Below are 26,888 nucleotides of genomic sequence, written 5' to 3'. Positions count from 1 at the left end.
GTTGCTGTATCCCCAGAGTCTATAACAGAACCTTGCACTCAGTCAATTCCCAAAGAGTATTTGTGTTACTGGCTGGCTGTCAGCTCATTCAAAAGAGAGAAAAAATTATCTGGTATAAACTTTATCAAAAATTTGCAAAGAGATGGTATAAAGCCAATGCAAGGGAAGCAGTGAACAGTACAAAATATGTAATTAAGTGTTAAAATATAACACATGTATATCTAATTCTATAAGGAATATGCTTATTTGATGAAGACAGAAATGAACTCACATATAGGAGAGTTATGTTTCCAGAGAAATATAGCAATTGTCTGTCTCCCTCTCTGCCATAACATGGGGATATTATGCTCCTCAATAGACACAAAGTGATGTGAAGTGGAAAAAAGTCATATCAGACTCTTTATAACCCCATGGACTGTAGCTTTCCAGGCCCCTCTGTCCATGGAATTCTCCAGGCCAGAATACTGGAGTGGGTAGTCGTTCCCTTCTCCAGGGGATCTTCCCAACCAGGGATCAAACTGAGGTCTTCTGCATTGCAGGCAGATTCTTTATCATCTGAGCCACCAGGAAAAATAAATTCAATACAAATTGGTCAAAGTACTGAAAATGTGTGAGCACTACAAGAACAAAAATCTGACTTTGGAACTTAGCCATATACTGGCTGGAAGTTTTCCTTATTTCTTAGATCCTCAGTTTTCTTATTGATAGGGCCCACATGGGCTCTCATTGATAAGATGGCTTGTTATGTTGACCTCACAAACAAAGAATAAATGACAGAGATCCTTCAGACTGACTGACCAAGTTGCCCAAATGGCATCCTGTTATCTCACTGGTGCCTATCTTCTCAAAGCTGTGAGACCACCAGATTCCAGACCTCTGGCAACATGACCATCCTTTCAGAGAATTTTTCATTGGTGGGGTATAAGAAGGACTCCATCAGAAAGGGAGAACGCTGGTTCTCCTTAAGGGCCAGTCACCATCTCTTTTCCCTCTAATAAGTTTCCCTTTCTTGCCTGACTGCCCAGTTCGCTCTCTTTTTCTCTGCACTCGCCCTACATTCATCCTACAAGATTATTTTTAAGATTAAATGAGATGGTGTACACAGTTCTTGCTCTGTGACTACTGTCCATAAACTATAGTTAGCAGTATCTGGAATAATATATTTAAATATTAAGATAGATAGAAAATCTGCACTAATTCCAATAATAAATTCATAAATACAATAAGGGTTTTGAATATACAAAGCAAATGAACTGTATTTAGAATGACAGGAAAACAAAATAAAAACAAGAACAATACAAAGATGTTAACCCAGGTCTTAATTTACGTATAATCTCAAGGAAAATTTTCTGCAAGCAAATATGAGGAACAATGTCTTCACGGTGTAACACCCTGACCATCTGCTCTCCAAGTATCATTATATCCTTCCGTTGATACATTCTGTCACCTTCAGTTTTGCCCAACCCAGGATCCATTTTTAGGATCCACTCTACTTAGGAAGCTGCATTTATTACCTGTAGGAACAGAATCCTAGGGTTGGATGCAGGACTCTCACCAGTGTAGACTTCTCAGGGAAGTCACTATTACTGTACCACAGAGCTCACAAATTAGCAGCAGAATTTTTCCACAGGGCACTGGAGGAAGCAATTCTCCTTCACAAGATAATCCCTATGCAGAGTGAGTGTTTTCCCTGGCATTCTGCAAAGGAACATTGCTTCCCTCTATCAAGATGTAAACAAGGACTAACAAACATCCACAAATGTCAATAATAACCGAGGTCAGTGATACCTCAGCACAAAACAAGGTCCAACAGTAATAGATGTATAAATGCATGCACCCTGTGCCTTAACAGTTCTGCTCCCAGGGGAAACAAACAAACAAACAAACAAACCCTGCCGCTATTCTCACACAAGTGTACAAGATAAATCTGCAAGGAGTGTACTATTTTTGAAACAAGAAAAGATAATGAACATCAACCTTAGTTTTCAAAAATATATAAAATAGTGGTGAGATCACATAATGTAATTTTAAGTAGCTACTGAAAAAGTCAGGCAAATGTACATGATAGGAATATTTTTAAAATATGCATTCTTTGACATATATGATTATGCTTGTATATAGACAGAAATAGCTGGTTAAAAAAGCAAAAATTAATTCTAAAAATAACCACTTTCCTTATATCTATACACATTATATATATATATGTATATACACACACACATATGTATATATTTTGTGTGTGTAAATATATTATATATGGTTTTTTTCATAGAGTGAATTCAGCATTTCCTACTCTTTCCTTGTCCTCATAAATTTCTCAGTTTAAAAAAGGAAATGGTTTTTCGATGGATATATATACCTAGACCAGGGCAGTTTTCTCAGAGGTGCTAATAAATATTCTAGATAAACATCAGTCCCCATCTACAAAATCTTGTGAGCATATGGCTTGTGATGGTGCTAAAATGAGTACAAAAGGAGTGGAAATCCTGAACCTACATTCTCAGGAATTGATATGGGCTTCTATTAATAGAATCTCAAAGGCAAAGAGCATGGAACTAAAGGCTGGTTGACAACTGACTCAGCCAAGAGCTTCACTTGAATTAAGACAGTTCTTAAGATTTGCACAGCAGTTAAGGATGAGTTTCCCTGTCCATTTCATGTACACATTTATTTCCTGAAATTAAAAAAAAAAATTAAAAGGAGGTGCTACATTCTCTTTAACCACAGAATTTTCCACTTTTCCCCCCAGTGACTTGCATTATTATTTGTCAGAGGCATTATTCACATTTTGGTGGCAGAAATCATTGGTGGCTCCTAACATGATCATCTTCAAAAATCTCTTAGCTTTTACATCTACTATATCCCTCATTACAGACTTCATTTTTGGGGGCTCCAAAATCACTGCAGATGGTGATTGCAGCCATGAAATTAGAAGACGCTTACTCCTTGGAAGGAAAGTTATGACCAACCTAGATAGCATGTTCAAAAGCAGAGACATTATTTTGCCAACAAAGGTCTGTCTAGTCAAGGCTATGGTTTTTCCACTGGTCATGTATGGATGTGAGAGTTGGACTGTGATAAAAGCTGAGCACTGAAGAATTGATGCTTTTGAACTGTGGTGTTGGAGAAGACTCTTGAGAGTCCCTTGGACTGCAAGGAGATCCAACCAGTCCATTCTAAAGGAAATCAGTCCTGGTTGTTTTTTGGAAGGAATGATGCTAAAGCTGAAACTCCAATACTTTGGCCACCTCATGCAAAGAATTGACTCATTGGAAAAGACTTTGATGCTAGGAGGGATTGAGGGCAGGAGGAGAAGGGGACAACAGAGGATGAGATGGCTGGATGGCATCACTGACAGGATGGACATGAGTTTGAGTGAATTCCGGGAGCTGATGGACAGGGAGGCCTGGAGTGCTGCAATTCATGGAGCCGCAAATAACTGGACATGATTGAACGACTGAACTGAACTGATAGCCCTCATTCTTTTTCTCAAGGCAAGAGTGACTCATATACTCACCTTTAAATCCATGGAAAGAGAACTTTTTAAAGAATAAATCCTTCTACTAGAGCAAATAGTTATTTTTAGTGAAAAAGGGGGTTCACAGTATAAATAACCATCTTTTCACCAGTGAACTACTGGTGAGCTTGAGCTTTGCCTAACATATTATCATAGAAAGCTGGTAGTATCTTCCTCCAAGGCTGAAGCTTTAAGATAATTACCAAAGATTTTCCCAGCTTCTTTCTCCCCAGGGACTTAATCTCTTGCTTTTCTTACTTGAATGGTATAAAATCAAAATCTTTGATTCAAATACACAACATAACTTCACATCCCCCAAACCTCAGGAGAAACCTGTTTACAGGTATCAGCATTTCCATTTAAATACAGGAAATGAGTTGAAGAAAATGTGTCAATAGTGCCTTGCCCAGCACTTCTCTGGAGGTCTGAAGTCTGATTTATCGAAGAAGTCTCATTCATTTCTCATTACTTTCTTAAGCTTAAGAGAGAAAAAGGTTGGGCCATCTGGACCCTTTGTGGAAGCTCACATCAAAGTAAATCTCTTCTAAAAACTGGAGAAACTGGATATTAACAAGGGATGACATGAGCACAAAAGGCATTTATGCAACTACAAACTGCTGCCATTCTCCAAAGACCGAACTTTAGAATAACAATGTCAGTTGCACATTCAACTTGGTGTTACACATACACACACACACACACATACACAGAGGCACAAAGTGCATACTCTGATGTCAGAGCATCACAGCATGCTGGTGTATCAGGTTAGATCAACTCTTCAGGATCTTTCAAAACTCTTACCTAGCAGGGAGAATCTTTGCTATCAGCTCCAAAGTTATCATCCCTCTGTTCCTTAACACTTCCTTTTACCTGGGGCACAATGCTGTGTAAATAATCACTGCAAGCATTTTTTTTTTTTTTCTTTTTTCTTATTCTGAGTCAGCATTTACTTCCCTGTAACTTTAATTATTGTTCCTAATTCTGCCTTTGGAAGGAATATTAAAAAGAAAATTTTACATGCTTTATTATAGATTTTCAATAAAGAGAGCTCAATTTTGTTACATGAATGGCAGCTGTCACTCACATAATTCACCTGAATTCGTGATAGATAGCATCTCTCCTTTTCATACTGGCATGTATGGTTGTTTTGAAACAGAATTTTCCCCCTTATTCCTCTTAAAATTAGTTTTCTTTTAAACTTAACTCTTCCAGTTAATTAAAGTGGGGACCTATTTACTCTGACCTTTCTCCTTTAGTATTTTCTATCTTGTAAAACATTTATCTTATGAATTCATCAGTGTTACTAATTAGCACATTTTTTCATTTGATCTACATAATTATGTAAGACGGTGTTAAACTGGATTGATATTTTTTAGACTTTTTTATTGTTAAATAATTTTAGATTTACAAAAAATTTCAGAAACAATACAAAGAGTATCTGTATACCGCTCAGAGTCCCCTAATATAAACAGCTTGGGGAGAACAGTGAGATTACCAAAACCAGTTAATTCTATTAAGGTCATGGTATTACCTCTATTATATTCTTAACTTACACTTCACCAGTTCCTCCATGACTCTCCCTGTTCTGTTCCAGGATCCAATGCCGTATCCCACATAACAGCTAGGTGTCATAGCTCCTTAGTCTCTTTCGATCTGGGATAGTCCCTCTGTATCCTATTGCCTTTCATGACCCTTTGACTTAAAGAGCACTTCCTGGTGCTCTGGTGTTGACCTGGTGCTCTTCCTGGTCAAGTAGTTTGTAGAATGCCCCTCAGAGCCTGACTGATGTTTTCAAATGATATTGAGGTTATGCATTATTGACAAGAATGCCACCTTGTAGTCTTGTCAAGGCATCATACTAAGGTATGGTGATGCTGATCTGCTTTATCACTAGTGATGATAAATTTTATCACTCAGTGATGATGAAATCTGCAGGTTTCTTTATCTTGCATGTGTTATTGTTCCCTTTACAATTCACAAATATCTTTGGTGAGATATTTTGAGACTTTGCAGGTATCATGCCTCTCCTCCAACTTTTAACCACTCATGTTAGAATCCATAGGCGATTCTTGCCTGCTTGTTTCTGTGGTGCTCTCATGCTGCCTTTTTATTTTGCCTACTCATTCTATTTTGTTAATTAGCATTCCTCTGTAAGGAAGAGTTGCCTCTTCTCTCACTCTTCATTTATGTGTTCAATAATTTGTATCATGTTGGACTCCTAGATACTTAGTTTACTCTGTGGGTTATAATTTAATATGCCCATGATTTATTTTGCTTCTCAAACTGGTCCAGCTTTGGAAGTTCTTTTAGCTGGACTCCTGTGTTTCTACGACATGCTTCATTTTTTTTTTCAGTTCTCTACTTATTTTGAATCACAGGATGCTCCAGGCTCATCTTTTATTCTCTATCCTCAGCTCTGATATCTAGCATTTCTCCAAGAATCCTTGGCTCTTTTTATTAGAGAATGGTCTTTGGAAACCAGGATCTTGTTACTAGGTGTGCTCATTCCTACTGGAGTAGGTTTGACTTATTTGTGATAACCTCTTGCTTTCTAGGCACTCACATATTATTTATTATTTAAGTCATTCTATAATTTTGCCTAGGATGAATATTTAATTCACTAAGCATGTATGGATGTGAGAGTTGGACTGTGAAGAAGGCTGAGCACCGAAGAATTGATGCTTTTGAACTGTGGTGTTGGAGAAGACTCTTGAGTCCCTTGGACTGCAAGGAGATTCAACCAGTCCATTCTGAAGGAGATCAACCCTGGGATTTCTTTGGAAGGAATGATGCTAAAGCTGAAACTCCAGTACTTTGGCCACCTCATGTAAAAAGTTGACTCATTGAAAAGACTTTGATGCTGGGAGGGATTGGGGGCAGGAGAAGAAGGGGACGACCGAGGATGAGATGGCTGGATGGCCTCACTGACTCGATGAACGTGACTCTGAGTGAACTCTGGGAGTTGGTGATGGACAGGGAGGCCTGGTGTGCTGCAGTTCATGGGGTCGCAAAGAGTTGAACACGACTGAGTGACTGAACTGAACTGAACTGAAGCGTGTATTTCACGGACTCTTTTATTTCTACTTTTATCTTTACTTTCCTGGAAATTAGGACTATTTGGGACCATTCTCAGTATTCCATGACTTCTCTGGTGGCTCACATGGCAAAGAGTTTGCCTGCAATGTGGGAGACCCCTGGCGCCTGTCTGTATCTTCTTCTCTACTGTGTCCCTGATGTTTAGCTGGGCCCTTGGAGGATATTTTCTGGTGGCTCAGATGGTAAAGAATCTGCCTACAATGAGGGAGACCTGGATTTGATCTCTGGGTTGAGAAGATCCTCTGGAGAAGGAAATGGCAACTCACTCCAGTACTCTTGCCTGGAGAATCCTATGGACAGAGGAGCCTGGCAGGCTACAGTCAATGGGGTCAAAAAGGGTCAGACATGACTGAGTGATTTCACTTTCACTGTTTCAGTATTCCTGAACATCTGTTCTCCATAATTTCTGAAAGGAATTGTATTGACTTCTGTTAAGTACACTCAATGCCTAGAGTTACAACATGTCTAGAGAACAAGACCCAGGAGATGTAAACTCATTTAGAACAACTAGAATCTCTTTTGTATCTATTAGTTGGAGTCCAATTCCCTACTGTCCATGTTGATTCAGTTCTTTCCAACTGAAGAAAATTAAATTAATATTTGATAAAAGCTACAAAACGTGCACTGTTTTCATTTGGTTATTATCAAAACATATTCCTTCTAATATACTCTTATTTTCCCTAAAATATGTAATTTTAATCTCCCTTTATAGTTAAGGTTTAAGAATTTATCTTCACTTAAAATCTGAAGTCTTAGTAATATAAGATCACTGTAGAATTTTAAAAAAATCTCAAAATGTCATAATCAGAGATATATAGTATACTTAAGTTGACTGAAAAGGCAAATAGATATGATGTTGGAAGAAGAGCTCCCTAGGTCAGAAGGTGTCCAATATGCTAGTGGGGAAGTGTGGAGGTCAATTATTAATACTAATAGCTCCAGTAAGAATGAAGCAGCAGGGTAAAGCAGGAACGATGTTCAGGTGTGGATGTGTCGGGTAGTGAAAGTAAAGTCTCATCTTGTAAAGAAAAATATTGCATTGGAAGCTTCAATGTTAGGTCCATGAATCAAGGTAAACTGGATTGGTCAAGCAGAAGATGACAAGATTGAACATCAACATCTTAGAAATCAATGAACTAAAATGAATGGGAATGGGAGGATTTAATTCAGACAACCATTATTTCTACTACTGTGGGCAAGAATCCCTTAAGAGAAATGGAGGAGCCCTTATAGCCAACAAAAGAATCTGAAATGCAGTATTTTGGTGCAATTTTTAAAATGTCAGAATCATTTTGGGTCATTTCCAAGGCAAATCATTCAACATGAGAGCAATCCAAGTCCACGCATGAACTACTGAAGAAGTTGAAGTTGAACAGTTCTATGCAGACAAACACCACCTTCTAGAACTAAGGCAAAAAAAAAAAATAAAAAAAAGATGACCTTTTCATCATAGGAGATGGGAATGCAAAAATAAGAAGTCAAGAACTATCCAGAATAACACACTGGTCATAGCAAACACCATTTTCCAAAAAACTGAAAGACAACTCTACACATGGTCCTCACCAGATGGTCAATATCAAAATCAGAGTGATTGAATTCTTTGCAGCCAAAGATGGAGAAACTCTATACAGTCAACAAGAATAAGATCTGGAGCTATGGCTCAAATCATGAGCTCTTTATTGAAAAATTCAGGCTTAAGTTAAAGAAAGTAGAGAAATCCACTAGGTAATTCAGGTGTGATCTAAATCAAATCCCTTATGATTATACAGTGAAAGTGACAAAATAGATTCAAGGGATTAGATCTGACAGACAGAATACCTGAAGTACTATGGAAGGAGGTTTGTAACATTGTATGGTATGCATTGACCAAAACAATCCCAAAGAAAAAGAAATACAAGAAGCTAAGGTGGTTGGCTGAGGAGGCTTTAGTAATAGCTGAGAAAAGAAGAGAAGTAAACAGCAAAGGAGAAAAGGAAAGATATAGTTAACTTAATACAGAGTTTCAGATAAAAGCAAGGAGAGATAAGAAGGACTTCTTAGATGAACAATGTAGAGAAATAGAGGAAAACAGTAGAATAAGAAAGACTAGAGGTCTCTTCAAGAAAATCGAAATATCAAGGGACTTTATCATGCAAGGATAAAAGTGATAAAGGACAGAAAAGGTAAGGACCTGGGAGAAGCAGAGAGGATAGCAAGAAGTGGCAGAAATACACAGAAAAACTATTTTAAAAAGCCCCTAATGACCCAGATAACCATGAAGGCATGGTCACTCGTCTAGAGCCACGCATCCTTGAGTGTGAAGTCAAGTGGGCCTTAGGAGATATTACTGTGAACAAAGCTAGTGGAGGCAACATAATTCTAGCTGACCTCTTTCAAGTTCTAAAAGATGATTCTGTATAGAGCTGAATTGAAATTGTCAGGAAATTTGGAAAACTCAACAGTGGACCTAGAAGTGGAAATGGTCAGTTTTAATTCCAATCCCAAAGAAGGGCAATGCTAAAGAATGTTCAGACTACCATACAATTGTGCTCATTATACATGTTAGCAAAGCTATGTTCAAAATCTTTGAAGCTAGGCTTCAGCAGTACATGAACTGAGAACTTCCAGGTGTACAAAATGGGTTCGAAGAGGCAGAGGAACCAGAGATCAAATTGCCAACATTTGTTGGATCATGGAGAAAGCAAGGGATTTCCAAAAAAAAAAAAAATTTACTTCTGTTTCACTGACTATTCTAAAGCCTTTGACTGTGTGGATCACAACAAACTGGAAAATTCTTAAAGAGATTGGAATATCAGACTACCTTACCTGTCTCCTGAGAAACCTGCATTATGGTCAAGAAACAACAATTAGAATTGGACATGAAAAAACTGACTGGTTCAAAATTGGAAAAGGATTAGGACAAGACTATATAATGTCACCTGCTTATTTAAATTGCTATGCAGAGTACATCATACAAAATGCCAGGCTTCATGAATCACATTCTGGAATCAAGATTGCTAAAGAAATATCAACAAACTCAGATATGCAGATGATACCACCCTTATGGCAGAAAGTGAAGAACAAAAGAGGCTCTTGATGAGGGTGAAAGAGTGAAAAAGCTGGCTTGAAACTCAACATTCAAAAAACTAAGATCATTGGATCAGGTCCCACACTTCACGGCAAGTAGAAGAGGGGAAAATGACAGATTACCTTTTCTTGGGCTTCAAAATCACAGCAGACGGTGACTGAAGCCATGAAATTAAGACACTTGCTCCTTGGAAGGAAAGCTATGACAACCCTAGACAGGCTATTGGAAAGCAGAGACATCTGGTTTTTGCTGACAGAGGTGAGAGTCATTTCCTAGGCAGGTTGATAAGAAGTCTAGGGGTCCCCAAGGAGAGAGGGGTCTGGAATTCTCAAGGAGGAAGAAAGGACAAACTTTTTTCCTTCTCTACATTCCTTAGGATTATACAACAATAATGTATTCTGCCTGAGGACAGTCTCTGGATTAAACCTTCTGGCTAATTCTGTGAATTATGGGAGTAGACCTGCTCATTACAAGGATTATATAACAACAATGTATTATGTATTCTGCCTGAGGACAGTCTCTGGATTAAACCTTCTGGCTAATTCTGTTATCTTAAAATGTTAATTACAACCTCCAGACATTCTTTGGATTTACTGGAGAGTGTATAACTTCATTGCTAACACTAACAAGCGGGTACTCTTTCTACCCCCTTCTGATGCCTATGTCAGAAGCTTTCTCTATCTCCTTTATCCTTTAATAAAACTTTATTACACAAAAGCTCTGAGCAATCAAGCCTCGTCTCTGGCCCCGGATTGAATTCTTCTTCTCCGGGGGCCAAGAATCCCGGTGTCGTGATTCAACAACAACCTTTCAGAGGTCTGTACAGTCAAAGCTATGATTTTTCCAGCAATCATGTACTGATGTGAGACTTGGACAGTAAAGGTTGAAAGCCAAAGAATTGATGCTTTTGAACTGTGGTGTTGAAAAACACTCTGAAGAGTCCCTTGGCCTGCAAGGAGATCAAGCCAGTCAATACCATAGGAAATCAACCCTAAATATGGAAGAATTGTTGCTAAAGCTGAAGGTTAAATTTTGTGACCATCTGATGCAAGGAGCCAATTCATTGGAAAAGACTCTGATGCTGGAAAAGATTGAAGGCAAAGAGAGAAGGGCCTGGCAGAGGATGAGATGGTTAGATAGCATTACCATCTCAATGGACATGAATTTGAGCAAACTCCAGGAGATAGCAGAAGACAGAGAAGCCTGGCATGCTGCAGTCCATTGGGTCACAAAGAATTGGACTCAGTGACTGAACAACAACAACTGTACATATACACTACACACATATAAAAATATATACAAAAGTGAGACTATATTGAATATATATTACTATATCCTGTTATTTTTATCTAATATGGTATCATAAGAGTAGTTTCACATGTTATTTAAATCATAATTTTAGTAATAACATAATAAATTCATTAGAATGAATTTAACTAAATCTCTATTATTAGATCTTTGATTTTTTCTAATATCGTATCATTATAAGTAACAATGAATATCTTTATACAAATAAATCTTTATCCATTTATAATCACTTCTTTATGAAAGATTCTTAGAAGTAAAATCACATTATTTCTAACTGAAAATATGTTTAATATAATTGAGAGTGTTGGTTTATTTTGTTTTCCTTTGCACCTTTCTGAAAGCCTGAATTATTCTAGGGCTGTAAGCTTCTAATGTAGTATTTTTATAATCTGTGCCACAATTTTATATTTATACTTAAAGACATGTCTTTCTTTACAAAACGTGTAGGTTCCTTGCTAAAATCTGATTTTATCTATGAATTCTTCATGCAAACATTTCAAATATTTTAATTCATCCTCGTCCATTCAATTGTTATGGTCATTGATGAGCTATTTTAAAATCATATATTCATTTTGGAATATCTCCCAACTTTCTTGATGTATTCCTTTTATAATTTTTCTTTCTGGGAATGATTATCAGGGTTATCATTGAAAGAATGTGCTAGAATCCTTTATATGGATGAGGTCCAGTGCTTTCATGAGCCTGTTATTGTTTCTAATTTAAAAAGCAGCATCTACTTGTAGATAAGTGGTAGTTCCTTTTATCCTTTCTTATACCTTCCAAGAGTTTAAGGTTGCCTGCAAAGCAAATCAAAACCTTATCTAACGATCCTCTCAACATTGACACATCAAGCTGATGTCAAGAACATGATGCTCCTTCAACAGAGTGGCACCTTCCATATGTGATTTTTCTGTTATCTGTCTTTGGGCTGCCATATCCTAGTCTCTGGGCTTCCCAGGTGGCTTAGTGGTAAAGAATCTGCCTGCAGTGCAGGGGATGCAGAGGAGATTCAGGTTCAAACCCTGGAGCGGGAAGATCCCCCAACCCAGGAAGATCCTTTAAGATCTCTAAGATCCTCCAAGATCCTTGCATGGTAACTCACTCCAATATTCTTGCCTGGAGAATCCATGGACAAAGGAGCCTTGTGGGCTACAGTCCACAGTGTTGTAGAGAGTCAGACATGACTGAAGTAGCTTAGCACGCACAGACACACATCTTTGTCTCTAGTTTTTATGGTAGCATATTCCCTCAAGGATATAATTTCTGTTGTCTTTTCCTTTTGAATTTATGCATAATTCCCCAAGTGTGCTTAAATCATTATATTTAAAGAATTCTAGATGTTAGCATATTTTCCTCACAGGCCCATCCGATTTCATTTTCCTTTTTTTTTTTTTTTTTAACTCAGAATATTTTGGATATAGTTAACACTTACATTCTGAGTTAATGCCTGTCATCTTATTAATTTTTTGTGGTTTGCCAGTTACTGCAATTTTGTCTGTCATAATACAATCCCTGAGTCAATTTGGTTTAAATAAAAGAGAACTGAATACATAGACTTAGTAGTTCTATGATATTTTCAGGAAAATTGAATTTTTACAACTGTCCTTTGTACCATCCATGGGTTCAGCTTCATCCTAAATTCGAGTTACTTCATTGTCAGAAGTTGGCTGCTAATGATAGGTATGAGGCAACTTTCTTCCTTGGTCTCCTAAGTAAGAAAAATTATAGCCCTCCAGCAATAAAGCATAAACCCTCCTTTGCAGTCTGATTTGAAGACTTAGGACATATGATCTGCCCCTATGCAACAGTGTCCTGGTACTTTTGGATCTGCCCTGAAAATGGAGATGGTATACACACACACTACACCTATTCCTTTACTACCATAGTTTGAACATCTTTTTAAATAGCAAATTAACATCAAATATATGATTTCCTGTATCACTCCACATTTACTGTTACCCAACTTTATTCTTGGAAAAGGCAATGGCAACCCACTCCAGTGTTCTTGCCTGGAGAATCTCAGGGATGGGGGAGCCTGGTGGGCTGCCATCTATGGGGTTGCCCAGAGTCGGGCACAACTGAAGTGACTTAGCAGCAGCAGCAGCAACTTTATTCTTACCAACTACTACGATATTTCTTGGAGTCTTTTAGCTGCATGTGCTGTACACACTTATGCAATCTGTGTATTTATATCTATCAGAAAGTGTTCATAATGCATATTAGCAAGTGAAAGTTTATGGGATCCCCTGTATTTAAAAATAAAAGTCCCTTTTGGCATATTTATCACACCTTTTTCTAAACTTATTCAATCATGGGAGTTTCATATTACAGATTGTTTCTTTGACCTTTTGGTAATAATGTTTCCAAAGAGGACACTTTGGGAAAAGCTTCTCTATTGTATATAAATTGTTATTTTAATTAGACATTTTATCTCTCATTTTATACTTTGGCAGACTAAGACAATTCTGATAAGAATTCACATGTCAGAACAAATATATTCTTCCCATATCCCATGAGGAACACTGCATCTCCAACCAAGGGCATCTAAACCATTCTGAGAAATCAAATTGTGATGTCCAATATCAAACCCATCACCAGCAATTTACACTTCATATCTAGCTTTATTTCCCTAATTGTCTCTCCTTTCATTTGGGATAGGAAATAGAAGATTAAAATGTTCCAGATCTACAAAGTTCAGTCTTTTCTCAAGGATTTTACCATCTCAAGAATCATCCAAGTTTCTTCTGTCAGTTCTTTTTGATCTCCCTCTGGGAAGAGGCAGGTAGTCAGTGTATTTGAAGTCCTAAAAGCATGCTCCAAAGGACAGGACCTGGAATCCCCAGGCTATATGATGGCTATTTCTCAGAACAACTCACCATAATCCACTTAGTTTTCTTTCAGCCATTTCAATCCATCATTTTCTTCATTTTGCATGCATCTGTGTGCAGTCGTGTCTAACTCTTTGTGACTCCATGGACTGTAGCCCACCAGACTCTTCTGTCCATGGGATTTCTCAGGCAAGAATACAGGAGTGGGTGACCATTTCCAGCTCCAGAGGATCTTCTTGACCCAGGTATTGAACCTGAATCTCCTGTGTCTCCTGCATGTCAGGTTGGATTCTTTACCATTGAGATACCTGAGAAGACCTTCCTTAATGTTATATTGGTCTAATTTTCCCTAGATCACAAAGTGCAACACAGAAGATCTAGATTTGCCATGCTATTCACATAGGTGAAGGGTGAAGTCGCTCAGTCGTGTCTGACTCTGCGACCCTGTGGACTGTAACCTACTAGGCTTCTCCGTCCATGGAATTCTCCAGGCAAGAATTCACATAAGGAAGCTTGAATTTCACAGTTTCTTTTCCTTTGAGTGTTTTCCTCTTTTTTTTTCTCAAGCTTTTCTATACTCCCCTGCAGAGTGTTTAACTTTTAAGTTATTTTTTAATACATACTCATTATACATTGATTTCCTCACAGTGAGTACCAATTATTTACAACTCTTCTAGAAGTAACTTATTGTCTATTTCCCCCAATAACCTTGCAAGATAAGTATTGTTCAGGCCACTTTGTGCCAGAGAAAACAAAAGTTGAACTGACAAGTGCCCATGACCACATACGGGTAACTAGTGCACCTGATCCCACATGGCCCTGATTTTAATTTGATGCTCTTTCTAGTAAGTTCAAGGGAATTGCCCTTAGTGGGTTCTAATATACACATAGTAAAATCACTGTACATGTAATTATGACATCCTCACATTTGTCCCAAGGAGATTTTTAAAACACACATGTAGTATATGTATACATGTCGCTTGTTGAACACCTATGTACTGAACACTACAGCAAGATCTTTAAAAGCTTTTTTTTATGCATAGAATACTCTATGGAGTAAAAATGTGTCATAGCCTATTTATATGTCATTTGATACTTACCAATCACAATCTGACAAGTTATAATATTAAGAAAAAAATTTAACCATAGTTCCAATCTGGAAAACTTTTTATTACTCAGGATAGTTTCTAAAAATATCAGTGCCTGCATCCTTTCTCTAGAGATTCGTTTTTAATTGTTCTAACTGTGAGGTTCCAGAGATATTTTTCAAAAATTCCCTGGTTGCATTCAATCTGGAATAAGAGCTAAGGGCCAGGAGATTAAATGATGTAACAATAACCATATACTTGACTGCTTTCAATTACATCTAGAATCTCCTTAATTCCTATCTACACTATTTTGTCTTTTAAGCTCAATAGGCTGCAGGCTTCCCAGGTGGTGCAATGGTAAAGCATCCACCTGCCAATGCAGGAGACACAGGAGATGCGAGTTTGATCCCTGGGTTAGGAAGATCGCCTGGAGTAGGAAATGGCAATCCACTCCAGTATTCTTGCCTGAAAATTTCAGTGAACCTGGAGAGCTGAGCATGCACACATGCAAAGTGGCCTGCAAGATTCTTTTCTATGTTGATTCCTAAGCTCTTTCAAGACACTGAGATTGAGTTCATCACACTTCTCAAACAATTAAATGGTGGATAAGCTCTCTTGTTTCCTTTCTCCAGGAATCTTCATCTCTCTTCAATTCCAAGTTCTTGGGAAAACCCTGAGACCTGAGGAAACCTTGGATCTCATCCAGGCAGGTAGCACCAGGTTGCCCATTTTTTCCTCTCGATTTCCCTTTTCCAATTAAACCAACTTATCTTTAAGTTACCATCTATCAAGCTCTTCAATTTTGTTTGTCTTAAATAGACGAAACTTTACATGACTAAACATTGATTGCCTTTTTAATTAAGATTCTCCTCCCCAATCCTTTATCCTTAGCCATTCAGCTTTTCTCCCCAGAATGACAATGTCCATTTCTTCTGCATCTTTCTAGCGATATCCTCTGTGCTGTGCTTAGTTGCTCAGTTATATCTGACTCTTTGTGACCCCATGGACTGTAGCCCGCCAGGCTCCTCTGTCCATGGAGATTCTCCAGGCAAGAATACTGCAGTGGATTGCCATGCCCTCCTCCAGGGGATCTTCCCAACCCAGGGATCGAACCCAGATCTCCCACATTGCAAGCAGGTTCTTTACCAACTGAGCTACCAGGGAAGCCCCAGAGATATCCTATACTTACACAAATTTTTATTTACGGATTAAAAAAAAATTACAGTATAGTATTTGATACACTGGCTTCCCAGGTGTCTCAGTGGTAAAGGGTCACATGCCAATGCAGGAGACACAAGTTCAATCCCTGGGGAGGGAAGATCCCTTGGGGAAGGAAATGATAACCCATTCTAATATTTTTGCCTGAGAAATCCTGTGGACAGAAGAGCTGGGTGGGCTGCAGACTGTAGGGTCACAAGAGTTACATATGTCTAAATGACCAAAGAACACACTCTATATTCACTATTTTGTGAATATATTCATTATATATATATATTATATATAATATATATATTCACTGTCTTGCTTTTTTTCTGATGAATTATGTGTTTGGGTATCTACCCATATCAGTACATAAGATGTTTCTTCATTCCTTTTTACTTCTCTGTATATTCAATTGTATCTCACTCTTCTACTGATGAACCCTTGCTTTGTTTCCACCTTTTTGTTACTACAGGAAAGATTCTAAACTAATTTATTCCATTAGTTTTCCAATGTGAAGTATATTTCCAAGACAAATTTCTAGCAGTGAAATTGCTGGGTCAGAGTATGCACATTTGTAACTTTGATGGATACTGCCAAATTGATTTCTTTAGAGGTTGCACCAATTTTCACTCTGACCAGCATCTCTGAGAACCTGGCTTTCCTCATATCCTCAGCAACACAGTGTGATATAAATCATTTTGATCTGATTGTTGATCAGACAGGTAAAATGGCTTTCCAGCACGTTTTTATTTTGCATATCTATGGTGAATTTTTAGAAGCCAGTTTTTAAAGCTGTATTTTTGGTTTTTGTTTTGTTGTTGTATTAATTCTCAGCAATCCTCTAATCAAATGTGCTATTTTATTGTTGCAATTACTTGTTTCAATAAACAATTAGCTTTCAAAGACTAAAACATGAGCTAACCAAGGAATTTAGCCAGCATTTACAGCATTTTCATATGGAAAAAAAAAAAATCAATTAGTATGCCAAGTAACTGGAGGATACATACACATTGAAATGCATGCCATGTAGAGCCAGGACACTCCCTGAGTTTCATATCCTGCTTGTGCTACATCTTTTTTTAAATTATTTTTTTCAATTTTATATTGGCTTGCAGTTGATTTACAATATTGTGTTGCAGATTATCATGTTAAGTGAAATAAATCAGGTAAAGACAAATATCATATGATATCACTTACATGTGGAATCTAAAAAAAAAATGATACAAATGTGCTGCATCTTTGATCAAAAAGAAATGTTTACTCAGATTCACAGCTGAGCAGCAAGTACGTTCAAAAATTAATTTTTCCCTGCAATTAAATGGCCATATTAAAAAAGTTAGCACTTTAGAAAGTTTGGTGAATTTCATAATTTTCAGTCACGTGAGAGAGCCAAAACTTTACTGTGGATAGAGCAACGTTTACAACTCAAGGGCCTCAGAAATCATTGTATGTTAGCATACGGCTTTTAGATCAGAAACTGAAGCCAGAGTGGCTAGCAGAATGCATAGGATCACACTGCAGGGGACCAGCTGGAATTGGAAACCAGACCTCCAGTTCCCAACATCAGGGTTTCCCTTTCACCCTCTCTGCATTCACCAGTTCAAATGTACGTGTCTCTGTTCCTGACTTAAACTAATCATTATACTGAAGAGCCATGTTGAATTTCTAATCACTTGTTTTCTTTCCTCTGACTCTGTATCAGACCTCTACCTAAACAGGATATTGACTTAGTCACAGTATCCACCTTTGATGGGTGCCAGTCTACTTGGCCCAGATCCTGCTTCAGGACTGAGCTTAGTTCTCTCACCTGATGCAGATGTTGACACCTGACGGCCTCAGGCTGGCTCCCTTTCTGGGAATTGTCCCTGAAAGAATAGAATCTCCTTGCCCAAGATCATGTCTGCATCCTAGAGCCTGTGTCCTCAAGCCACAACCTAAGTCTGTGGCTATGAGTGACTGGAATAATGTTCAACCCCTTCTATTTCAAAGGGCTTTCTGAGCTCCAGTGCTGCCTGTGAGATTGGAGACTTTGGTTTTAAGTGCATTACAGCTGGGTCTTCTCCCTCTGCCTCACCATTCTGCCTTCTGTTCCTTCCAATTGTTATTCCAAATCACCTCCATAGAAGCCTCCTACACACTAATCTCTGTCCCAGAGTCTGTTTCCCAGGCAACGTCACAATACCCAGCATACCTGTCTAATCTGGAGCACTGTTTCCCTGGTATGTGCATATACTTGCTGATTATATTAATTGAATCATTCAACATCAAGTATTTATGAAGAATGTGTTGTGTGCCAGAGACTGACCAGGTACTAAGAGTAAAGGGGTTAACAAAAGCAAGTAAAGGCTTCAGTACCTCACGATTAGAAAAGTTTTGTTTAGTAAAGAGGAAATTTAATGAGCATATGGTCACTGGCTTTAAACAACTCACCATGTTTTCTGTAATCTCAGAAAATGCCTGAGCTAGTTCTCTATGGTATACTTGGACCTGGTTTAGAAAATATCCTAATACCTATGACACTGCTCTCCTCTGCCAGCATTTTGGTAGTTTCAGAGACTGAAACACCAGAAACATCCCATTCCATTATTGCTGCAAGGAGATGAGATGAACAGCATGTACGACTGCTTGTCCAGTGATATTACCAGAAATCCTTGGTTCTCTGCAAGCATAGAGGTTTCAGGTTCATATTTTGCTTCATCCTGGCTGCTCCTCAGCTTTGTTTGGGGCCTCTCATTGGTCACGGTGGGATCTAATCAATTTTAAAAAGAGTCACATGGGTTTGTCATTGACTATAATTAAGGAATTAAAGACTATATCTTAGGAGATATACTGATGAAGGATCAAATCCTGGCTCACCTGGGTTGTACAATTAAAGGTTGTTTTGTTCTTTGAACTCCATTAATTAGAAAGGGAAAGATTGGGATTTGGGATTAGCAGATGCAAACTATTATATATAAAATGGATAAACAACAAAGTCCTACTGTATAGCACTTGTGTGTTTGTGTGGTTAGTTGCTCAGTCATGTCGAACTCTTGTGACCCAATAGACTGTAACCTTCCAGGATCCTCCATCCATGGGTTTCTACAGGCAGGAATACTGGAGTGGGTTGTCATGTCCTTCTCCAGGGGATCTTCCCGACCCAGGAATCGAACCCAGGTTTCCTGCATTGCAGACAGACTCTTTACCAACTGAGCTATAAGGGAAGCCCACCATGTAGCACAGGAAACTATATTCAATATCCTGTGATAAACCATAATGAAAAAGAATGTTTATTTCTATAACTAAATCAATTTGCTGCACAGTAAATACTAACACAACATTGTAAATTACCTACACGTCAATAAAATAAATTTTTAAAAAAGGTTATTCACATCTCATAACAATTCATCAGCTCTACCTTCAAAAATGTATACAAAATCCCATTTTCACCACCCCAAGACCACCACTCTGTGCTCTAAGCCAGTAACACCTTTACCCTGACAGTGTCTCTGCCTTAACTCTCTATCTCTCTGTGCTCTCTTCTCAACATAGAAGTCAAAGTCATCTTTTCAAGGCTTAAATCAGATTATGTCTCCTGTGAACAGAAGAAAAGTCACAAGGATGCATCTAAGGTCTGTAGGCTGTTGGAAAGACTGAGCTGTCATTCGTTAAGATTTTGAAAGCTGAGGATGGAGAAAATTTGGAGATAAAGTTGTTTTGTTTGGGGCATGTGCAGCTGGTGCAAGGGAGATGAGAAGGCAGGTGGATCTAGGATCTAGAGGTTAGGATCTGTGTCTATTTTGAGATGTACATTTGGAAATGTGAGAATAGATGAGATCCAGATAGAGAAAAAAAAAACATCTACCATTGAATCTGATAAGAGTTTACCACCGATATAAGAGGAAATCCCAAAGGATGAAATATCCAGGGAACCACAGAAGAATGAAGGCATATAATATGATTTATGGTGGAATTACAACTGCACATATCCTGACTGATATCTACCAACAAGACAATTAAACGGAGGCATTGCAAACAATTATAGTACCTTCATAACCGCAAAGCTGTAATGAATAAAACTTATTTGTGTGTTACTGTTTCAGTATCTGTCTTCTCTATCTTTTTATAAGTCAGGTTCTCTGATTATTTTCTGCTGTGTCTTGAGCTGCTCAAAGAGACTGGTTGCCATACAGTAGGTGTGGTTGTAAATAATTATTAAGGAATAATTGAATAGATATAGAAAAATAAAATATGGCCAATCATTTCTTGGCAGTGTTGTGTGTGCTTACTTAGCATCAAGTCCACTGCTGAGCAGTGGAGTGTAGACACAGTTAGGCAGAGGAGGGGTAGGATGGGCTCCCTATAAGGTCAAAACTAAGGTGGATCTGGAAGGCTGAAAACAATTCAAATTGACAACCATGTGAAGGCAGAGATATCCAGTCAGTGTGCTATCATGACTAGTGGACAACAGTTTCCTTCTAACTTTAAGCACTGCAGTCAGCCATGGTAGAGAAGCTAAAAGATGTGCCCAAATTTACTGAGGTAACATTGATTAAAGAGTCAAATGGTTTTTTAGTCTTTAATCAAATGACTAAAGAATCAGAATGAGAGCCTAAATTCTGGAATGGTAGTGAATGCTATAAAAATAAGCACAGATTTTTGTTGAATTTATGCTAAGACATACTGCTTTCAGTAGGACTTAGCTGATTTTCATTAATAATATTAAGGTTTGGATTTCTATAGATCAATGTCTGTCAAAGCATATTTCTAAAGGGAAGTGCTACATATTGAGTGTGTACATATTTTATATATTATATATATAATATATATATTATATATATTTTATATATATGCAATATCCTAATTGATATATACTAACAAGACAATTAAAAGGAAGCATTGCAAACAATTAAAAAATATATATATACTTATATATATATATTTTATATGTATGTCCACTGGTCATATATTTTAATAAAAATAAGAGATTATCTTTAATTTTGACATCTTCAAAGAATTATAATTTTATCATATTTCATAATGGTTTTACTAAAGATAATTTTCAAATCATGTGATAATCTTGACACTATCATTTGGTTAAAATATATTTAACCATACTGCCAAGGCTTAGAGAGGGGAACTTTTGTTTATATTTTATCCACAATCATTTATATCACCCACAGTTAACACCCACAGAATTATAAACTCATGAAGAACAGGACTTCTCTGCTGGTTCCATGGCTTCATGCTCCCAATGGAAAAGGCCTGGGTTTGATCCCTGGCCAGGGAACTAGATCTTGCATACTGCAACTAAGACCTGGGACAGCCAAATAAATAAGTAAATAAATATTTTTTTAAAAATTCATTAGGGAAAGATAGAGTCACCTCTGTTTATGTTAGGTGGGAGGTTAGGCATGAGCAAAGAGAATGGCCTAGCTGAAAAAGATTCAAGGTTATCTCAAAACCCCACTCCAGACATGCCCCAGTGCGGCCCAGGAAAGCTCACAGATACGTTACAAAACAACCAGAGACTTTGCCAACTCTGGAGCATACATGCTAGATGCACAGTGATACAGACTAACCACAGGGGCTTTTCCAACTCTGGTACATGTGACCTTGATGCAGAGCTGTGTCTTCAAGTGATCTTAGGCAGCTAGGAGCTTATTAAGGGTTCATAAATATTCTATACATACATACATCTGATTATAACAGATTGAATTATAGGAAAGACATGCACAATAGAGCCTGTTACTATGCAACTCACAACTGTCAATCAAAACTATCAGTCCATGCCCAACTATGTAAAAGCCCTGCCTTGAAGAGCCCTGCACCTCATCATTCCAGTGTCAGTGCCTCTCTTGGCGTGGCCCACCTCTCCTTTGAGGTATTCTTTCTGCTCTTTCTTTAATAAACTTGTTTTTGCCAGGAGTTAAGAACTTAGATTCTTCTTTGCGTCTTTACCAAGAACCAAGGCCCGTGAGGTCTTCTTTGACTCTCCCTATCCGGGAACGTTTCTGTTGCAGATTTATTGATGCTGGATTGTCAAATGCTAACTGAGCTCATGGAGTCAGCTTTTCCAACCATGGAAAATGAATACCCTCCTTCCTTTTCAATATCCACGACTTTTTATCATGTCTAGTGAATACAAATTAGAAATATCCGTGTTTCAATTTTATGTTTAGACCTCTTAAGCTGAAAATATCAAAATGGATTGTGTCCATAAAACTGACAAACTGATGCAGGCATTTTGCCTGATGTGATGCTGAATTCACTCCTGAAAGAGGAAGCACTCATTTCCCAAGAGGATCATGGAGAGTGAACCTCTGGCTTCACCTGTGCAATGAACTACTGAAAGGAAAGTTATTCAACTTTTCCAGGTTTTACATCAAAGAAGGCTCATGACTCAGGCAGTGCAAAGTGTTGATGTGGAAAAGTTGGTTCATTGAGATGTTGATGATGGTGCTTGCTGCCTGGGGCTATTTGTTATTAAATCAACCAGCTCTGCTCAGTTCCACCAGCCCATCTCCCACAGGGGACATGGATACTACAAAAACAAAGAACAGAAAATGAGACCCTGGAAGCTTGCATGTATCTTTTATTATATTTTTCTGTAAAATTAAAATGGGACTTCCCTGGTGGCTCAGTGGTAAGGAATCCACCTGCCAGTGTAGGAGATGTGAATTTAATCTCTGGATCAGGAAGATCCACTGGAGAAAGAAATGGTAGCCCACTCGGGTTGTCTGAGAAATCCCATGGATAGAGGAGTCTTGTCCATAGTGTCTCAGAGAGTCAGATATGACTTAGTGACTAAACAATAGCAAAATCAAAATGAGATTTTCGCCTATGGTAAAAATCATACCTATTCCTTAAAGATATGTGGAAAATGAGAATAATAGATTTTTAAAAATTCACCTACTTGACCTATTTTCCAGAAAAACAGACTTTGTAAATACTTTTGAGCCTGTGTCCTCTGATCTTTTCTTGTACACATATGCTTAAATGTCTATTTTAATTTTAAAAATATCTCACTTCTTTTAGAAAACATAAATTATACAGAAAAGAAGTGATAAGGAAAAAGCTTTATAAATATGGAGTGTAGAGAACAGAACCTAATTTAAGAAAAACTATTCTTAAAGAAGAAAGAATTCATGCGTGGGACTAGCGTTATATCTGAGATACAATGGAGATGAATTTTCTGAAACTGATGATCAGTCTTATTGTGGTTATGAAAAGGCAGGGCTACACTTATGCAAAATTTATGATTAAAACTACATATGGTAAAATTTATTTTTAAAAATAAGAGAATAAATGAAAATAACATCTAGTCAGCAATAAAAGCAGATTGCCTATTCAGAACTAAAGCCAACTTCATTTTATGTATATCACACAATACTGAGAAGACGCAAAAGAGACTGACCCTCTGCCTAAGAAATGCTTGTTTTTTGAGATAAAACCATGCACCATGTAAAATAATTATCTAATGAAGACTAACAGTTCATCCATCAATACTCACTCCAGGGTTCTTGATTCTCTGTGCCACCAGATTCAGAGGTCTTGGGTACAAACTCTGGCCGGCTCCAACCATTTCCTCTATCTTGCAAGATCATTCTTGAAAAACTGAAGCCCAGGTTCTTAACTCCTAAAAATATTCTTTTCTGCCTTTCCCCTCCTGAGACATGACTAAGATTCTGACAACATGTATTCTTCCCCATTACAGTGAGTCTAATATACATCAGCTTTCCTTGAGCAATGCACTTTTACGATTCTCTTTTGAGGAGTTGTCAAAAACTAAAGAACTAAAGTAAAGTAAAGAACTAAAGTCATTCTTCAGATCTCATATGCTCTGGACTAGTGTTTCAAGTTTTGGGTTTATTTTTTCGCTTCACTTTTTTTTTTACATTTCTGCAAGGCTTTCCTGGTGGCTCAGACTATAAAGAATCTGCCTTCAATGCAGGAGACCTAGGTTTGATCTCTGAGTTGGGAAGATCCCCTGAAGAATGGAATGGTTACCCACTCCACTACTCATACCTGGAAAATCCCATGGACAGAGGACCCTGGCAGTCTACAGTCCATGCATGTATGCATGTTTAGTTGTTTCAGTCATGTCTGACTCTTTGTGACTCCATGGACTATAGCCCACCAGGCTCCTCTGCCCATGGGATTTCCTAGGCAAGAATACTGGAGTGGAGTCTATGGGGTCACAGAGTCAGACATGACTGAGCAACTAACACTTTCACTACTTCCCTTAGTGCCTCCAGGGAAGGAGACAATGCATTCTACCTGGCCACTTTAAATTTCCTTTCAATCTTTTCTTATTTAATCCATGTCTATTTTATTTTACCTTGATGTCTCTTCATCCCTACTGATTTTTTACATATTCATGTTCTTGTTTCATTGGAATCATGTTTTCTTGAATCCTCTTGAAGTTTCAGGAATCATTCTTGTTTAATAAATAAATGATTTGATTCTGCCTGATCAGGGGCACCATGCTGTTTGAATCTCTTAGACAAACTTGAAATCTACAACAGACTTTTATCAAATGCATCTTTTTTTCAGAAATTTAAAATATTTTTAAAATTGAAATACAGTTGATTTAAAATATTATGTTAGTTTCAGATATACAGCAAAATGACTTAGTTATACACATGCATTTTTTTCTTTTTCAGATTCTTTTCAATTACGGGATATCACAAGATATTGAGTAGTGTTCCCTGTGCTATACAGTAGGTCCTTGTTTATTATCTATCTTATATATAATAGTTTGTGTCTGCTAATCACAAACTCCTCATTTATCCCTCACACCTGCCCCTTTTCCCATTTGGTAACCATAAATTGCTTTCTAAGTCTGTAGATCTATTTCTGCATCTTTCTTTAACTGAAATGTGACCCACTCTGTCCTCACTACCTAAGACTCTGTGATGCTGAGACAAGATGAAGCTCAGGAAAAACTGCAGTCCCCTGGAGTACCTTCTGTGACTATTCTTATTTCCAACCCTCTCTGTAGCTTTCACTATTGTGGGTGACAACTCCCTGATATGACTTTTTACCTAGGTTCTTTATTTCCTTCCAAGTTTTCATTTCTGGATTCTGTGGGAAAGGGAAAATTCATGTGAAAGTTTGAGGCACTGTGTTATGTAAATATGGGGGAGGTTATGGTATATACTTCCTTTGCCTCAAAGCATATGGGCAATGGAGCAGTTGTGTGGATTTCTATCTGAAACACACTGCATTTCTGACTCTAGAACAAACCATGTTTGGGGAAACAGGTGGCAGCTTGCAGAGTACACTTGGTTCTATGATTTCCCTTTATATTCCAGCTTCCACTATACTCCAAATATGCAAACAAATCTCCAGGTTCAAGGGCATTAGTTTACTGTCACACTGTCATCTGATGGTGTTATTATAACTTTCATCTTTTCTCTCTTTCTCTCTCTTTGTTCTCTTTTTGTGAAAAGTTGGGAAAGATAGAATAGAAATCTGACCTCATATTCATATCAATGTGCTAAGCCCTTGAGAATGAAGCAGAGAAAGCAAAGTTATTGTATTGACTCATAGTAGTGGTAACTTACTATGAAAATGTGCTTCCTGGACTGGTCATCTATTGAGATCCTTGTAGCACTTTGTAAGATGTCATCTACGTCTCTCCATTCCCTAAAGACCTAGCTCAGTGAGGCCAAACTAATTCTGCAGCCCTACCATGAGTCAGACACAACTGACCGACTTCACTTTCACTTTTCACTTTCATGCACTGGAGAAGGAAACGGCAACCCACTCCAGTGTTCTTGCCTGAAGAATCCCAGAGACGGGGGAGCCTGGTGGGCTGCCGTTGATGGGGTCGCACAGAGTCGGACACGACTGAAGTGACTTAGCGGCGACCATGAGTCCAGCACACACTTCTCATGATATTCTCTTTAAGTTCCAAGTCTACATATTTTGCTTCAGGTCAGCTCCACCTTGATCCAGCCCTGAAACACAACCACCTTATTTATCTTCCCTCCTATTAATTATTTTTTTAAAGTACACAAGTATTTTATGAGTTAAATAACTTTACCAAAGACGTATGAAATTGGAAGGAATAGTCAACTCATTGATTTCCAGCTTTCTATTATCCTAGTGGTTCTAACTATGAAGCAACATCAAATAATATTTTTTTGTCTCATAAGCAGAGCAAATCTACCTATATTAACTTCCATTCAGAAAGGTGCTTATTAAATCACAATTTTGGTGGGAGGGAGGCTCAAGAGGGAGATGACATATGTATACTTATGACTGATTCATGTTGATGTATGGCAGAAACCAACAGTATATTGTAAAGAAATTATCCTTCAATTAAAAATGAATAAATTGAAACTGGAGCCTATTATACAGAGTGAAGTAAGAAAAACACCAATACAGTACAGTAACACATATATATGGAATTTAGAAAGATGGTAACGATAACCCTGTATATGAGACAGCAAAAGAGACACAGATATATATAACAGTCTTTTGGACTCTGTGGGAGAGGGAGAAGGTGGGATGATTTGGGAGAATGGCATTGAAACATGTATAATATCATATATGAAATTAATCACCAGTCCAGGTTTGATGCATGATACTGGATGCTTGGGGCTGGTGCACTGGGATGACCCAATGGGATGGTACGAGGAGGGAGGAAGGAGGGGTGTTCAGGATGGGGAACACATGTATATTTGTGGTGGATTCATGTTGATGCATGACAAAACCAATATAATATTATAAAGTAATTAACCTTCAATTAAAATAAATAAATTTATATTTTTAAAAATAAATAAAAATAAAAA

At 37.8% G+C, this 26,888-nt stretch overlaps 1 protein-coding gene across 2 annotated transcripts in view; it reads right to left on the bottom strand.

Annotated features, from left to right (window-relative positions):
* CNTNAP5 (contactin associated protein family member 5) overlaps positions 1-26,888 on the bottom strand; it is a 1,075,483-nt gene that overhangs the window by 656,102 nt on the left and 392,493 nt on the right. The window lies entirely within an intron of this gene.

Source organism: Capricornis sumatraensis, chromosome 3 (assembly GCF_032405125.1).
Source record: "Capricornis sumatraensis isolate serow.1 chromosome 3, serow.2, whole genome shotgun sequence".
Classification (NCBI taxonomy): Eukaryota; Metazoa; Chordata; class Mammalia; order Artiodactyla; family Bovidae; genus Capricornis; species Capricornis sumatraensis.
Note: the sequence above shows the minus strand (reverse complement) of the source record. Positions and strands in the feature narration are given on the sequence as shown.